The following is a 17892-nucleotide window of genomic DNA, read 5'->3' as shown; positions in this document are numbered from 1 at the left end:
GGAGCAAAGATGTGAGAGCATCGTGGGGACCAGAGGGAGATGCTTTCTGTGAGAGTTCAGAAATCTCTGAGGCCAGGGAAGAACCACAGAGACCAAGTGGGAAGGCTATCAGCGTGAGCCAGATCACCGACAGGCCCTGGTGTGGAATGGGCAGTCCCGACAGCACATTTTAGTTGAGCCCCGACTGATATGGCCATCCTGCCAGGCTAACAAAATGTCTTCCCTGAGCAGGACCAGAGTGGGGAGGTTTCCAGGATTCACATTTCAGGAATGTGACTAGTTTTTTTTCAGCAAGCTTTCTGTGCTATGTCACATTTATGAAAAGTTACACATTACACATTTTCCTAATTTGTTTTCTTTGTAAAAAGAAAGGCAAAAGGACAAAGAGAGAGACCACATGCTACAGTCAGAAGCCAGAAGACATGTTTGAGAGCTGGCCCACCACTGACTAGCTGTTTTGATCTTGGGCATATTGGTACTTAATTCTTCTAAGTCTTAGATCGTTGTCTACCTCACAAGATTAAGTGAGATAATTTTTTAAAATGCTCCGGGTAACTTAAAGAGACATTCAATGGTGAGGTGTCATTCATAAATGAAAGTGTGCCTAATACCACCTTGGGTATAATTTGGAACACGTTTCTTCTAAAATTCAAGTTAAGTACCCAATAAACCTGCACGTGCGAAGTACACAACGGGTCAATGTATTGATCCCCAGACCCCAAAACAGTAGGAAAATATGGGATATTTCTACTAAAGGTGATGAGATGGACTACATCTACTATTACTCCTCCTAAAACCCAAATAAAATAATAGTAAAAGGATTTGGTTAAAGGCATAAACACCTAAGGAAGGGATAACAGCTTACGAGGTTGGAAAGCAATGGAATGAGCGGTACAAGATTTTTTAAAAAGTGGACAATAGTAGGTAACAAGGATTCCACAAAACCCCTAGTGCAGAGTCCTCCAGAGCCTCAGGCACTGACAGCTCCTGGTACCCCTGGAAGCAAGGGTGAGATGCATCGAAGATACCAAGGATTGGTGGAAAGTCTATTTCAACAGCAATTGGGCCCCAAATCCCTTCTCCCACTACATTCAGCCTGGAGACTGCCCTTCTCTCACCCAACTGAACAAAGGAGGTTCCTGGGGAGGGAAAATAGAGAGTATCTTACACAACTGAGGATTAAGTGAATGTATTTGTGCTGGTTAGCAAGGACCCAGACCTCTTCCTCCAATGGGCTCCTTGAACTCACTGGGCAGCCAGACCCTGGCTCTGCAGGAATTTGGATAAGTGTTTTATCCAGAGTTTAACCAGCCCAAGACATAAAACATAAAGATACAGACTTGGGAGATTCTTTAATAAATGAATGACCCAGCCATATTCATTTAACCAGCATTTAATGAAGGCCTATTATGTGCCAGACACTTTTGTAAGTCCAAAGATTTAGCAGAAAAAAAAATAAGAAAGACATCCTTGCCCTCATGGAGCCTAAATTTGAGAGAAATGAAAGAGGAAATAAAAAAAAAAAGTAAATGAGTAAAATATATAATGTGTTAGATGATGATAATTACCATGGAGAAAAATAAATTAGGGAAGGGGACAGCAAATGTCTGGAGATGAGACAGGAAATGAACCTATAAATAAAGTGATCAGAAGAGGTTCATTGAGGAGGGGATGACAAAGTAAAGGCCTGGAGTTGCTAAGGGAGTAAGCCTGAGAGCTCCCAGGTGGAGAGCTGCTCAGAACCATGGTTCTGGTGTCTGGCCTGGGACCAGAAGGGCCAGAGGCCAGGATGACACGACAGGTGTGAGTGCAAGGTCAGGGAAGTCAAGATGAGGTCAGATGATTAAAGGAGTGTGGGAAGCTGAGTAACTGCCTCCAAAGATGTCCGCATCCCAATCCCCAGGACTTGATGTTACCTTACATGGCAAAGGGGCTTTGTAGAAATGATTAAGCTAAGGATCTTGAGATGGGGAGATTATCTGGAATTATGCAGGTGGACCCAATATCATCACAAGGATCCTCATAAGTGAAAGAGGGAGGCAGGAGAGTCAGAGTCAGAGAAGATGGGAAGATGAAAGCAGAGATGGCAAGAGGAGTGATGTCAGGAGGAGGCCAAGAGCCAAGGAATGCAGGAGGCTTCTAGAAGCTGGAGAAGGCAAGGAAACAGATTCTCCCTTAGAGCCTCCAGAAGGAATGTGCCCTGCTGACACCTTGATTTTATGATTTCCGAACTCCAAAGCTGTAAAACAATAAATTTGTGTTCTTTTAAGCCGCTAAGTTTCTGGTAATTTGTTACAGGAGCCAAAGGAAACTAGTACAGGAGGGAAGGGAGCAAGCAGATCCAGTGTTGTCTTCTATTTCATAAAGTAAGAATTTTAAAAAACAAATTGACCTTATTTTTAAGGCAACCAGGGGAAAAATGCCCATCATTAAACTCTTCTGTGTAATTTATTGCCTTGGATATGATAGCTTTAAAATAAAGATTAAAGCATAAAGCTTTTAGCATAAAGAAATGTAAAGCTCTTGAGTAATGCTTTCACATGTTTTTCCCTATAATGCGTAAGAATCTGTTCTCCCCATGAGCATCAGCCAAATATGACTAGGAAATTTAAATCACTTATCCTTCCAATGTTTTCCTCTGTGCTCCCATTTCTTGGAACTGATCAAGATGGTATGTGTTTTTGCTTGGATGGATTTTTATAGTACTGAATGGAGATCACTAAAGCCCAGGGCTATAGGCGCCTACTGAAGAGGTAACAGTTGGGGTTTGGGGAAAGAGTGAGTTGAGGGGAGGGTTGGCTAGGAAGTCTTCTGGGGATGCCCACATAGGGAGGGAGATTTCTGCAGCATGAATGAGAGGGCTGTGAGAGAGACCCCCATGGAGTGCAGTCTCCTCTTTGAAAATACCTCAGGAGAAAGCAAGACCTTTGAGAACAGTGACTTATAAGAAATAAAAGACCAGTGTGTCTTTTCACAACTAGGCTAACATTGCTTGCATTGCTTTACGTGACTTCCAGGAAACCAAAAGCTTTTACATATTTGGCCCTGTGATGGAGATGAACTGGAATCACCTTTGGTAGGAGATGGAGGCCAGCATGTTGACGTGAGGGCAGTAGCTGGTATGGAGTCAGGGAGAAGAGTGTCTTCCTAGGGACCGGGAAGGGGATGGGTGTGGGGTGCAGTGCTTGTGGGCAATGCTTTGGAGCCAAAGTGTACTAGTACAGAAGGACAATGGGTGTCTTTAGAGGATGTTGAGGAGGCCCTCATTGATTCATGGAGCAGACTTGGGGGTGGAACTTCCCAGAAGTCACTGGAGCAGTAAGGTCTGACAGACAGAAAAAGACTAGGTATCACCAGCTGCTCCTTGTATAAGTAGCAATCACTTAAGGTCCATGCCTTTTGCCCCTATTCCAGGCTCCGGGTAAGCTTTCGGGAATCTCATAGCATGCTAAGGAGGGTGGTATTTAACACCTGCAACAACTCTGGTTCTTTCAGTAGATGTCCTGTGGACTTTGCTTCCAGGCAAAATTTGTGTGGTTTCATGAGAGCAGTGCTGGGCAGCTGAGTCCCCATCCCTGCCTCTGCCGCCAACCAGCTGGGTGACACTAGTTAAGTCCTTAACTTGTAAAGGACTCATTTTCCCATCTCTGTCAATGAAGGGACCAAGATATAAATAATTGCAAATTTTGAGTGGAAGAGTGCTGTTGTATCCTTTCTCTCCTAACCAACACCAACATAAAGCAAAATGAAAGTCAAACCTAAAAAGAGCAGCAACATCACAACCTAAAAAAAAGAAACGATAATAGTTTACAAATTGCAGAGCCATCCTAAAGATACCATAAAATATAGAAAGAAAAAAAAGAAACTCATGTAAGGACAGTTTAAACAAAAACGAGAACCTATCAAATAAAGTTGTCACCAAGTGTGATGAAATTTGGTGAATTTTATTACTTCTGATGCTCCAAAAGTATCCAAAGTGGCTGTGGAGACCAGGTAAGCTATTTCAAAGGACGCTTTTGAGTGGAGTATGAACAAAAAAACCTTTCAGTTGACAAAATCCAAAGTCCAAAATCCAAAATCCCAAATCCCAATTGTTTGGGAAAACAATTGGCCTCCAGTTGAAAATGTGATGCTCTTTGTAGACCCTCAGTTTTGGCTAGTAGAATTCCATTGCTATCAGTCCTGTTGGCCATTGCTCCAAGCTGCCTAAAGACAGTGGTTTCACAGAGCCCACTTGAACTTCTAGCACATCTGGTGCCCTGAGTTTTAGAAAAGCTGTGGTGTTCCCATGTTGCTGATAAGAAATTTGAAGCTTATATTAAAGGTCCAGGAATCTAAAACCATGTATTATGTGAAGCACAAGGAAGAAATATAGCGTTTTAATTTTTTTTGCCAAAGGTTGATGCTAAAACCATGTATATGATGGAATCTGAATTGCTCTTTTTAAAGTTGATTCCTTTAAGGCTCTAACAAGGAATTAACCAGGGCCACTATCACCTGTGTCACCATGGGTTGATGTCTGCCTCTTGTGGCGGGAACCTGGGACTATCTGGTCCATTTCCTCTGGATCCTACTCTGGACTCCTTTTCTAGCCTTACTGTCCCCATGGGGCTGCTTGCTGGTCACCCCCTCAGTGAGCACTAGGACCCACAGCCTGCTCAGTTCTGTGTGCCGGGCTCAGCTGTGACCATCTCCAGTGAAGATACTGCCAGGACTCGAGTCCTTTGCATTTTAGTGGTGATAGTTGTTAGATTGCTACTGTCTTGATTCTAGATTTCAAGAGACTGGGACAGTCAACAAATGAGAAAAGCTCTGGGATTTTATCTTGGAAGAGGGCATTTACTTAATTTTGAAGCAGCTCATTCTCCATGGCTACTCACTCAGATAAGAAATCCAGAGCCTAGGGATACGGGGGTGGATCAGTCAATTAAATGTCTAACTCTTAATTTCAGCTCAGATCATGATCTCATGGTATGTGAGTTCAAGCCCCACATTGGGCTCTGTGCTGACAGTGCCTGCTTGGGATTCTCTCTCTCTCCCTTTCTCTCTGCCCCTCCCTTGCTCACACACGCTCTCCATCTCTCTCAAAATGCATAAACATTAAAAAAAAAAAAAAGAACGAAATCCAGGGCCTAATGTGTGCTTCCATTACAGACTCTTTGATCACTGTAACCATATTTTATTTATTCATTTTTTATTTTATTTATTCATTTAATTAGCCAAGAAACTCAGTAATCAAGGTAAATATTTTAGTACAATATTTTTAAAAAATAAAAATTAATGCCAATCATTCATAATATAAAAATTTTAAATTAAGGTTGGGTCATTATTAATGTCCTTCCTCTTGCCTTTGACTCTAATATGGCCTGGCACAGTATTGTTACTGATTTTACCTGAGTGGTGTTTTTTTTAACATCACTTCTGACATGAAATGTATGCTTTTTCTTTCCCCTCTGACACCAAATACTTGTCATTTTTTACACACCAGTTCTCCAATTCTCCAACACCAATTGAGTGTTCAACAATTCAATTCAACTCAATTCTGACACTAACTCCTGGCGATAGTTCACACCCCACAGGTCAATGGCTCAGACCCACAAGACTGCCCCACTTGAGATGCCAGCTGCAAATGGGGTAGCCAACTTACCCACACTTCTGCCTGCTAACTACCAATTCAAGGGTTCCCACAACTCCCTCCTGAGATTCCATAATTCATTAGAATTACTGGCAGAACTCAGGAGTGTGCTTTATTTACTATTACTGGTTTATTATAAAAGATACACTCAGAAACAGCCAAATGAAAGAGATGCATAGGGTATTGGGGCAGAGAGTGCAAAGCTTCTATGCTTTCTCGGGGCATGCCAGCACCCTTCCTCATGTTTGTCTACTAGGAAGCTCCCCAAACCACATCTTTTAGGAGTCCTTATGGAGGATTCATTAGGTAGCCATGATTGATTGACCATTGATGATTGGACTCAATGTTCACCCCTCTCCCCTCCCTGGAAGCTGGGAGGTGGAGCTGAAAGTTTCAACCCTCTAATCACATATTGGTTCCTCTGGTGACAAGCTTCATTATGAAATTTTTTAGGGCCCAGCCAAGAGTCACTTCATTAGGATAAACTCAGGTATGGTTGAAATAGGCTCATTATGAATAATATATAATCCTCCTGTCACTCAGGAAATTCCAAGGGTTTTAGGAACTCTTTGCCAGGGATCAGAGATAAAGACCAACATGTATAATTTATTTGTTTGTTTGTTTGTTTGTTTATTTTAAACTGAAGTTAGTTAACATACAGTGTAATATTGGTTTCAGGAGTAGAACCCAGTGACTCATCACTTACATATAACACCCAGTGCTCATCCCCAAAAGTGCCCTCCTAAGCCCATCACCCATTTAGCTCATCCCCCCACCCACCTCCCTCCAGCAACCCCCAGTTTGTTCTCTGTATTTGAGTCTCTTATGATTTGCCTCCCTCTCTGTTTTTATCTTATTTTTCCTTCCCTTCCCCTATGTTCATCTGTTGTGTTTCTTAAATTCCACATATGGGTGAAATCATGTGATTTCTTCTTTCTCTGCATGACTTATTTCGCTTAGCGTAATACGCTCTAGTTTCATTCACATTGTTGCATGTATAACATTGTATCGCACTGTCTTTATTTAAAAAATTACTATTTTTTATTAATTTTGATTTTTAAAAATATTCCACTAAAATATTATTTATCTTGTTTACTGAACTTCGTGGCATCCCCTCAAATTTGGTACCTGGGGTAAGTGCCTCATTCATTTCACTCTAGACACAGCCCTGCTTCTCAGCCACCCATCTTTGGGACCCTGAGAAAGTGTGATGGCAAGGCCCCTAATATAAGCTTTACACACGTCAAATAATTTAGTGACCACTATTATACAGAGATCAGTTAACTTTACCTATACAAATCTGTGCAGATCAGTGGACTCAATGAGCAGGGTACACATTGAATAGAACCATAAAAAGAAAGGGAGCCTTTCTTTTTGCAGCCTTCCAAGTGACAGATAGAGGTATTAAACAGGACACTTAAGGTCAAATTGCCGCCTCATTTATACTCCTGGGCTGGAGAGCTCTAGGGTATCCTGTTACACTAAGAAGTGGGATCCAGCCTCAGTTCAACTTGGAAGCTTTGGATGCAATTATCTCTTGGGGCCTCAATTTCCTTTCATATAATATTGGAAAAAACTGGGTTAGCCATTTCTAGGCTTTTAAAAAAAAACAACTATAAATATTTATAACTTGATTTGTTTTTCTCAAAGAAGATAGGTCTGCACAGTGATTTTCTAAAAATTAGCTTTCTAAAATTTCTAAAACTGTATATCTTCATTATAAATGACGGTGAGTTTAGAAAGTCAGAAAAGTATAAAGGAGAAAGTGAAAATTATTTATTCTTCTACTTCTCAGAGATAACGGCTATTGATGTTTTGGTGTACCTAGTCCAGACACACACATACACATGCATACAACCCATAAGTAAAATATACACTGATTTTGTAAATCTTTATAGATTTTGAAGAGGGTTGGTGGCTGGAAAGAGGATCGTTAAGGAAATCATTCATTTAGAGCCTACTTTGGGCAAGCTCTGTGTTGTTTAAACTTCACTATAATTTTATCTCCATTTTACATATGAGAACGCTGACATTCAGGAAGGCTGAGTGGCTTTGCCTAGGTCACATACCTAGTGAACCAATTATCAAGGCAGGGTGGGAACAGGGACCATTCTGTGGCAAAAGCCTAGATTATCCCCAGCCTACCTCCTTGGGAAAGGAATATGGAAATAAGAGCCTCATTCCACGAATGGCTGACTACATTTTTACTAAAATTAAATATAGTGTGGCACTCTGAGAATTCAAATTTAGATAAAGTCTATAAGACATTCAAACGTTTTTTTTTCCCCCTCTATTTCTAGAGAATGGCTTTTCCTGGGCAGACTTAAATTCAAGTTTTGGCAAAAATGGCTTCATGGAATTTTTTTCTGAATAGAAGGAAGGCAGGTTTTTGTTTTTGTTTTTGTTTTTGTTTTGTTTTTGTTTTTGTTTTTGCTTTTTTTTTAAATTGAATTTGGGAAGCACATACTTAACATCAATACTGATTGGCAGAGATTAAGCAAAGGTTTGTTTTCTACTTTAAACTATAATTCAAAATGTGTTGCTGAAAGTGGAGACAAAATTAGTACTTTGGTAAAATCTCTAGTGTTCAGGTGCTATGCAGGTTCTTAAATTAGCTATTTGAATCACACACTGTAAGGTAATGATCTCACAGCTCCTTGCAGAAGGAGGGGACATGCAGGAATTAGCCATCAGCTGGCAGAAACCCAGCGGGACTTTTGTAGGAACTAAACTGCAATCTGCTTGAATGCTTGGGTTAACTCCGTTACGTAAAGAAAATCTGGATTTAGGGAAAGACAACATTCCATAGACCAAGTTGAAGTATTTGAGCCTACCATGGGCATTTTGTAAAAAGTTCTTACCAAATCCTAACATTTCAAAAAGACAGAGAGTTGAATGGTAATGGTGACTCCTGGCCCTTGTTGTATAGGGCGCCAAATTAGCTTCTTCCTTCCTGTGCCTTGTGTTTCCCATCAATGAAACCCAAGATGTAAGACTTTCTGCCACCTTCTCAACTCTTGCCCTCACTGGCATGTTTTGAAAAGATAATATCTTCCCATAGATCCACACAGTGAATTCCTAGAAAGAATATTGCATAAAAAAATCTCTGGTATTATGCTCTTCCTTCCCTCCTTCCCCCAATGCCAGGACAGGCAAGCCACATAGGGAACTTAGAGGAAAGGATGCCTTTCCCTCATCCTTCCCCCTTTCAGGGTCTCTGACTAAATTGTAACTTATTCCACAGATGGGAGAGTCGGGCTGGTTATAACTTAATCTACTTAGCTGTAAATAATCTTGCCCGTGTCCCAATTTCTTCATCTGCAAATTGGAACTAATATTTATGTTGTAGCTCAAAGGGATTTAGTCAGGCCTAATGAGATCAGTTGTGTAGCGGGTTTGGCGCTTGTTGGATGGAAGGCATTATATAAATATGCCGTCATTTTCATTAGGATTATTTTCATCATAATTTTATGCTAAACACAGCTGTGGCAACATATGTTTTAAAGATTTAAATAAACATTCCTAAATTTGTGAAACCTGATTCACTTTTGCCCAATTTGGCTAAATTTGCCATCATTTTGAGAATTCTGAAGGCAAGGCTTTCAATTCACAAAGCGTCTCCTTATAGCAAGAGTTTACATACTGACAAGCATAATTTTCTTTTGTAAGCTCTTTAAAAACACAGCAAAATTGTCCAACATGATAGCCTGGCAACTGGAGGCGGGGTTCCCTCACAGGAACTGTGTGAAGGGAGAGTCACTCACAAAAGTAAAACTTGAAGCTATCTCAAAACTGCCTACCATGAACATAAAAGCTTGATTTCTGGAAAAGTAGAACAAATTAAAAAAGCTTAAGTAGTTTTTTTTGTTAGTGTGTTTTAACATAGAGGTCAAATCATGGGCATGTCTTTAGTTCAAAATATCGGTTGTAGGCCACTTACATTTTAGGCTATATTAATAAGTGTTTGCTTCACCCTTCTCCAGGATTAAATGCCTGGTGACCCAGCTGCACAATTTCAATGACCCACAACATTGAATCAATTGTGCCCTGGGCATAATATGTGGAAGTAGACGTAGCCAGGGTTATACCAGCAAAAAGGACCCAAATATTCTTTGGCCCTTTCCCCAAAGACTGATTATCTTCAAGGGTTTTGAGCAGCAGGACCACAATTCCCAAGTTTCTTTTGTTGTGATACAGGTAAGTAAGCAGATAAATCAGGACCAGTTTGAAGACTGCATATGTCCTTTTCCAATGTGCCCACAACCTGGTAAACTCTGTGTCAAGGCAGTGATAATCAGGTTCACAACCCTACTGTTGACTCCTTATTTAACTTTATACCAACTTATTTTCATGCTCAGCAGATTACTTGAACTGGTGATTGCCTGCCTTGGTTTTGTAGTATTCTGGGATATCTCCAGTTACCTCAGAATTATACCATTTTAGAAATATTTTTATTTGACTTATTAAAAGATTAAGTACATGCCCTAGAGTGCTGTGAGAAAGGAGGATTTTTCAAGCCAATATTAATAGTTTGGGAGAATCTGGCATAAATCGATGATGGTAGTGATGACCAGATTTAGAGCTTTACATTAATTCAGGCTTCAGGGGGTGCTCTGGGGAAATGGACCCCCCCCAAAAAAAAACAAAAAACAAAAAACACATGCTTAGGAAGGTGAGGGTGAAACATTTTTTTCTGGGAGACAAAAGAAAAGAGATGTTTTGCTTTTCTCCATGATGCTAATGCTATTTTTTAAGCCAAATAATCTCAAACTTTATGAAAACTCGTAAGTTTTCTTATGAGTTATTATTTCAGGAATGAGCTTGTTTTTAAACAGACTTTTAAAAGCAAATCACACACATGTGCTCACACATATACACACACGAAATTTCATTTCATGGGTTGAAGGTGCAGCCAGGATTATCCAACTTATCAAATTTGCTAGATGAATCTGGTGGTGGTGCTCCTTAAGACTGCAACTTGAAAACAACTGCTTTGAATGCCTTCTCTTCTAAAGCAATCCATGAGAGTAGCTGGAAATCAGCATCCTCCAAGAAGACACAAGCTCTACTGTCCTCAGAGAGGTACTCTCTGCACTCTCCCTTTGCTCCCCAACCCAAGAAGAGGTACTGTAGGCAAAATATGAAAGATATCCCCAAGGATTCCAAGAAATATTTCCAAGAAATATCTGAGCCAGCTCCTTGGGTAGGGGAAGAGGTGGGGAGATAGGGAAGAGGTGGGGAGATAGTTGCCCAGCAAGTAGGGAAATGGAGAGCCATTGTAATGTTGGCCTTTGTGTGGTGTTATGGCAGGATGAATAACACCAACCCCAAAGATGTCTACATCCTAATCCCTGGAATCTGTGAATCTGTCACCTTACATGGAAAAGGGGACTGTGCAGAAGTGATTAAGTTAGGGACCTTGAGTTGGGGAGATCGTCTTGGTAGCTGGGTTGTTCCAATATAGTCACAGGGGTTCTTATAAGAAGGAGGCAGGAGGATCAGAGGAAGAATAAGAGGCAATGTGATGATGAAAGCAGAGAGAAAGAGACGGGAGTTGCTATAATGCTGAACTCGATAGAAGACAAGGCTATGAGTGAAAGAACGCAGACAGCCTCTAGATATTAGAACAGGGAAGGAAATGGATTCTCCCTTGAGCCTTCAGAAGGAAGGTGGCCCTGCTGACCCATTTTATTTCCATAACCTCCAAAACTGTAAGGGAATAAATTTGTGTTGCTTAAAGCCATTAAATTGTAATTTCTTATAGCAGTAATAGGAAACTGTTGGAGGTGGTCCCTAAAAACCATCCTTCAGGTTTAATGATTCACTAAAAGGACTCATAGGACTAAGGAAAGCTGTTATATTTATGGGTATGGCTTATTACAACAAAAGAATACAGATGAAAATCAGCAAAGCAAAAAGGCACATGGAGAATTTACCATAAATCATATGTCCTAGCTTAAACTATTTGGTCAAACTGGTACAGCATGGCCCAGGTCTTCAGGCATATAAAAACACTCTTAGGGGGGGCGCCTGGGTGGCGCAGTCGGTTAAGCGTCCGACTTCAGCCAGGTCACGATCTCGCGGTCCGTGAGTTCGAGCCCCGCGTCAGGCTCTGGGCTGATGGCTCGGAGCCTGTTTCCGATTCTGTGTCTCCCTCTCTCTCTGCCCCTCCCCCGTTCATGCTCTGTCTCTCTCTGTCCCAAAAATAAATAAAAAACGTTGAAAAAAAAAATTAAAAATAAATAAATAAATAAATAAAAAAACACTCTTAGGGAAAATATTCTGAGGGCTTAGAAGTTATCTCCCAAGAGTTGGCCGAAGGTCAGTCCCTAAGACAAGCTTTTCTTAGAAATATGCAGAGTTTGGGTAGTCCAGGCCTACTGAGTTAATCCTTTCCTGCACAGAGAATAATACAGGTACTTAGGCTGGCAAAGGCTAGGAACATCCAGGTTATAACTGTGGGTTAATGAACACATTTGTACTAAGCATTTACTAGTTCAAAGAACAATGTGAATTGTTTGGTTTCATCAATGAATTAGACCCAATTGGAGAGCTTACCATATAATGGGGGAGGCTAACTGTTAAAGGCATGATACAAAATATACCAGACATTGATAAGGATTTAAGAAGTCTTCAAGAAGGAGGTAAAATTAGAACTACAGTTGGAGTGATTAGGTGGGAATGTAAATGTAATCATGACTCTTCTTCTGGATCCCAGAACTGAGAATGCCTTAAAAAACAAACATTGAGGGGCGCCTGGGTGGCTCAGTCGGTTAAGCGGCCGACTTCGGCTCAGATCATGATCTTGCGGTCCGTGAGTTCGAGCCCCGCGTCGGGCTCTGTGCTGACAGCTCGGAGCCTGGAGCCTGTTTCAGATTCTGTGTCTCCCTCTCTCTGAGCCTCCCCCATTCATGCTCTGTCTCTCTCTGTCTCAAAAATAAATAAACGTTAAAAAAAACACAAAAAACACAAAAAAACAAACATTGACTTCTTTCTTATCTGAGCCTCAACAGAGAAGCCAATTAGTATCCCTTTCTTAATAAATACAGAAGTATTTAGAGGCAGTAATCAAACCTCCCCTCAACTTTCTCTTCTCAAGACCATAGGACCTTGGGTGCATTCACAAATTTTATTTCCCAAACTTTTAATCATGTTGGGGCTTCTTTATCAAATTTTCTCCAACTATGACACATTCTCTGTTCATCATTTAAAGTGAATGGGACTCAAAGCATAAGAGACTCTTAAAAACTGAGAACACACTGAGGGTTGATGGGGGGTGGGAGGGAGGGGAGGGTGGGTGATGGGTATTGAGGAGGGCATGAGCACTGGGTGTTGTATGGAAACCAATTTGACAATGAATTTCATATATTAAAAAAAAATAAAGTGAATGGGACTCTTTAGGGTCCAAGTAATGCAGTCACGGCAATAAATGTCTTCTCCTATTACTTCAGGAAAACTACATTCAAAAACCAGGCTTCTGGCAACCCAAACAAGGCCCCAGTTAATAACAGCAAAATAAGGAAGGAACTTAGCAGAGAAAGAAAATAACAAAAAGCAGCCCCAGATTCCACATTAGAAGCTATGGAAGGACTATCCTCCACAAGTGGTTTTTTGGTTAACTCACCAACCAACCTGAAGGAAATGTCTCTATATGGTATACAACATGGAACAACAATAACAATAATTAATACTTATTGAATGTTTAGTATAGAGCAAATACCTGTTTTAAAGTAATAACTTATTCAACCCTCCTACCTATCCTAGGAAGTTGATTGTGTTAAAATCATCCCCTTTTACATATGGGAGAACTAAGGCACAGAGACGTAAAATAACTTACCTGTGATCACATGAGCAGGAAGCAGAAGGACTCAGAGAAGCAAGAGAAAACAAGGAAAAAGAAAGAAGAGTAGACAGAAGGGTGCAAAGCACAGAGGTGTGAAACTGTGGCACTGGAAGTGGTGGTAGTAAAGGCTTGTCATTCATCTACAGAGTAGCCCTTTGAAGGAACAAGGAAAAGAATATTCATGGGTATGTAGGTGGTGGCAGGTGGGAGAAACCTGTGTCTTAAGAACCAATGTCATGAGCATTCTGAACCCAAAGTGTGCCAAACACTGAGAGGACAGCTCTCAGGAAGAGCTTGCTGTATGCAAGGTCAGTAAATGAACCAACACCCAATTCTCTACACTCAGAGTGACAGCTGTGCCTTGGCTCTGGTCTGCTGTGTGCCAGCTCTTAAGCATGCTTTTTCTTTCTACACATCTTCCGTTTAGACCTCTGTTGAAATGCTATGGCTTATGGTTAATGCTATGAGCCTAACTCATGAGGCTGAGGGTCTTAAAGAAGATACTGTGTCCAGAAACACTTTAAATTATAAAGTATTATCATTATTATGATGATTACAGATCATCAATTCAGAGTGACAAATGGAATGAGCAAGCAATTGGGAATGAGGAAGTTTGCTCTGTTGTTAAATATCTGGGTGTAGGACACTGGGCTTTCAAGCCACTGTTCCAAATTTGGATCCCCCCTCCACACCCACCTGCTCATCTCATTCCCCTGGATATTCAAGCTGCAGGGGAAGGATTAATGAAGTGGGAACATTACAGAGGTAAAAATGAGCTGGGGGAAGTGAGAGAGAGGAAAAAAAAATCTCTTAAAACCTACAAAATCTTGATGTGCCTGGGTGGCTTAGTCGGTTAAGCAACCTACTCTTAATTTTTGCTCAGGTCATGGTATCACAGGTTTGTGAGTTTGAGGCCCAAGTCGGGTCTGCGCTGATAGTGCAGAACCTGGCTGGGATTCTGTCTCTCTCCCTCTCTCTCCTCCTCCCCAACTCATTCTCTTTCTCTCTCTCTCTCAAAATAAATAAACTTAAAAAAACCCTATAAAATCCTTTAGCCCTTAAATCTCAAACTTAAGCCACCCCTCATATTAAGAAATGTAAACCAAAACATCACTAACTCCGTTGTGACACAACAGAGAAAATGACTTCTGGTTAGTATGTTGCTAATAATAGTAGAATATCGATCATATTGGCCACACTTTTTCCCCTCCTATCACTTCCTGTAGGTAAGATATTTAAAGACTTGTTAAAATATGCACTCGTTTTTGGTAAGCACCAAGACAATATTCTACACATCTGTGCATTTGATTAGTGGTATATGTTTGTTTCAAGTGTCAGCACAGTCTGTCAGTTAATAGAGAATAGCTCAGAACTTGAATTCTGTAAGTGATTCTGTGATCTGGACCAGCTCCTTTATGATGTACAGCCTTCATGTCTGCAGAGAAGCAGGGGCTGAGGTGTCTGGGGTTGGCTCAGAAGTTCGCAAGGCCAGTGGAGTACATGGGGCTATCCACAGTCAAATGACTAAATGTGGCTAACATCTGAGTCGTGCCACAGTGCACATTTAGCTGGGGTCCAGGAAGATTGGTCCCAGGCACTGCTGTTCAGTGATGATGATGGAACTGAAAATAAGTCCTGCAGCTTCTCATAGCAATAGCAGGACAGAAAGAAAGAAAAAGAGAAAGAAAGAAAGAAAGAAAGAAAGAAAGAAAGAAAGAAAGAAAGAAAGAAAGAGGAAGGAAGGAAGGAAGGAAGGAAGGAAGGAAGGAAGGAAAAACAAAACAACCAAAACAGAAAACAACAGCAACAAAAACCACCCCAAAACCCTTGGATCCAGTTTGAGCCTCTGTGTAAAAACTAAAGGTGTGTGAACTTTAAACGTGTTTAAAATGTAAAAATTCATTGAAGTCAAAATTGCAGAAGCTTATAGAGTAATATACAGGCGATTATTTGAAATATTCAGTCCAAGTCTGGCTGAGCACCTGCCAACCCTATCACTGATTTCATCCCAGCCCCACACTGTGTTCCAGGCTGCAGCTCTGACCTGAGGAGCTCAAGCAAGCAGACTCAGAGAACAGTTCCTTCAAGGTTAGCCAAACATAGTTTATGGTAAATGTACCTCCCAGGAAATTATACAAAAACATTTTGATGGAATTCTGCATGTGTCAAAACTCAATGTAATTAAATATAAAATTTACAATAAAGCATGTTTAGGAAACGGTGTAATTTTGATTTGTGTGCCTTTTATTGTTCCCATGCTGGTCATACCCAAATGTAGTTGACATGAACCATTTTATAGATGAGTTTCTTGGGAGATATAAGTAATGTTTGCCAGGAATTCAAAAAGCAATCCTGTAGGACCTCTAATAGCCTCTTTTGTCTCATCTCTTTTGATTTCTTCCTATTAATTTGTCTTCTGCTTGTAAATTATTGTCTGTTTTTGCTCTGGGCTTCCCTGTGCTTTGTTCTTTGGATTTCTTATATTCTCTGGTTTCTATCTGCCCTCCCCTTTCTTTTTTATCGTGATATATACCAACTCCTCTCTTTTAACTTGTATGGGTAAATGTGAGCCTATAGCTTTTTAAAAAAATCTATTTGTATAAGTATTTAGAAATGCATAGCATTATTTGACAAGGGTCATTATAGTTGGAACCTATGAATCTGGAAGTCTAGGAAAATCGACTTGACCTTAAGATTCCAGGCAAAGAGAAGACAGGATTAGATTTGGGGACTCAATCACTTCTTATTATTTTAAGCAACAGAAAACGTCAATCATTTAGGTTGCCAAGAGTTTCATTATAGTCTGACTTACAGATGTGATTTGCATTAATATGTGTCTGTAAGTGAACACCAGTGGCTGAGATTTTACATAATATTACAAGTTTTAAGTTATCTGAGTTTTTCAGGTTTTATCTATGTTAAGTATAACCATAGTCTTGTTAATCTTAGTAACTACCCTCCTGGTTGCCTGGCTATGAGAAGCAAGGTATCTTAGAAAGCTCCATCCTGAATATTTCTGGGACCCGCACAGGAGGTAGTGGGGATTGTAAGCAAATCCTGATAATCATCATCACTGTGGAGAATCTTAACAAGATTCCCCATTCCAGATCCTGCCATCTCCACAAAGGGGGCTGCTGAAATTGGAACTTTCCTTCCTGTGCAGCTTCCTGGAAAAGCAGCCCTGCCTAAATGCTGGTGAACTTGGAAACTCATGGCTCTGCAGCCAAGATACTTCCTGGTTGTATTTAAAGTACCAGGTTTTAACACCCGAAAAACAAATAACCCAGTGAAGAAATGGGCAGAAAACATGAATAGACACTTCTCTAAAGAAGACATCCGGATGGCCAACAGGCACATGAAAAGAAGTTCAACGTCGCTCCTTATCAGGGAAATACAAATCAAAACCACACTCAGATATCACCTCACGCCAGTCAGAGTGGCCAAAATGAAGAAATCAGGAGACTATAGATGCTGGAGAGGATGTGGAGAAACGGGAACCCTCTTGCACTGTTGGTGGGAATGCAAATTGGTGCAGCCGCTCTGGAAAGCAGTGTGGAGGTTCCTCAGAAAATTAAAAATAGACCTACCCTATGACCCAGCAATAGCACTGCTAGGAATTTATCCAAGGGATACAGGAGTACTGATGCATAAGGGCACTTGTACCCCAATGTTTATAGCAGCACTCTCAACAATAGCCAAATTATGGAAAGAGTCTAAATGTCCATCAACTGATGAATGGATAAAGAAATTGTGGTTTATATACACAATGGAATATTACGTGGCAATGAGAAAAAATGAAATATGGCCTTTTGTAGCAACGTGGATGGAACTGGAGAGTGTGATGCTAAGTGAAGTAAGCCATACAGAGAAAGACAGATACCATATGGTTTCACTCTTATGTGGATCCTGAGAAACCTAACAGAAACCCATGGGGGAGGGGAAGGAAAAAAAAAAAAAAGAGATTAGAGTGGGAGAGAGCCAAAGCATAAGAGACTGTTAAAAACTGAGAACAAACTGAGGGTTGATGGGGGGTGGGAGGGAGGGGAGGGTGGGTGATGGGTATTGAGGAGGGCACCTTTTGGGATGAGCACTGGGTGTTGTATGGAAACCAATTTGACAGTAAATTTCATATATTAAAAAATAAAATAAAATAAAATAAAATAAAATAAAATAAAAGAGTTTTTGTACTTGGAAAAAAAAATAAATAAAAAATAAAGTATCAGGTTTTAAATTATATTAATTTACTAGGGCTGCCATAGTAAAGTGCCACAAACCTGGTGGCTTACTCAACAGAAATGTATTGTCTCTCTGCTCTGGAGGCCAGAAGTCCAAGACCAAGGTGTCAGCCGGGTTGGTTCATTCTGAGGGCTGTGAGGAACAATCTGTTCCAGGCCTTTTGTGTGGCTTTGGGAGA

Source organism: Panthera leo, chromosome B1 (assembly GCF_018350215.1).
Source record: "Panthera leo isolate Ple1 chromosome B1, P.leo_Ple1_pat1.1, whole genome shotgun sequence".
Taxonomy (NCBI): domain Eukaryota; kingdom Metazoa; phylum Chordata; class Mammalia; order Carnivora; family Felidae; genus Panthera; species Panthera leo.
This window is presented reverse-complemented; position numbering follows the sequence as displayed.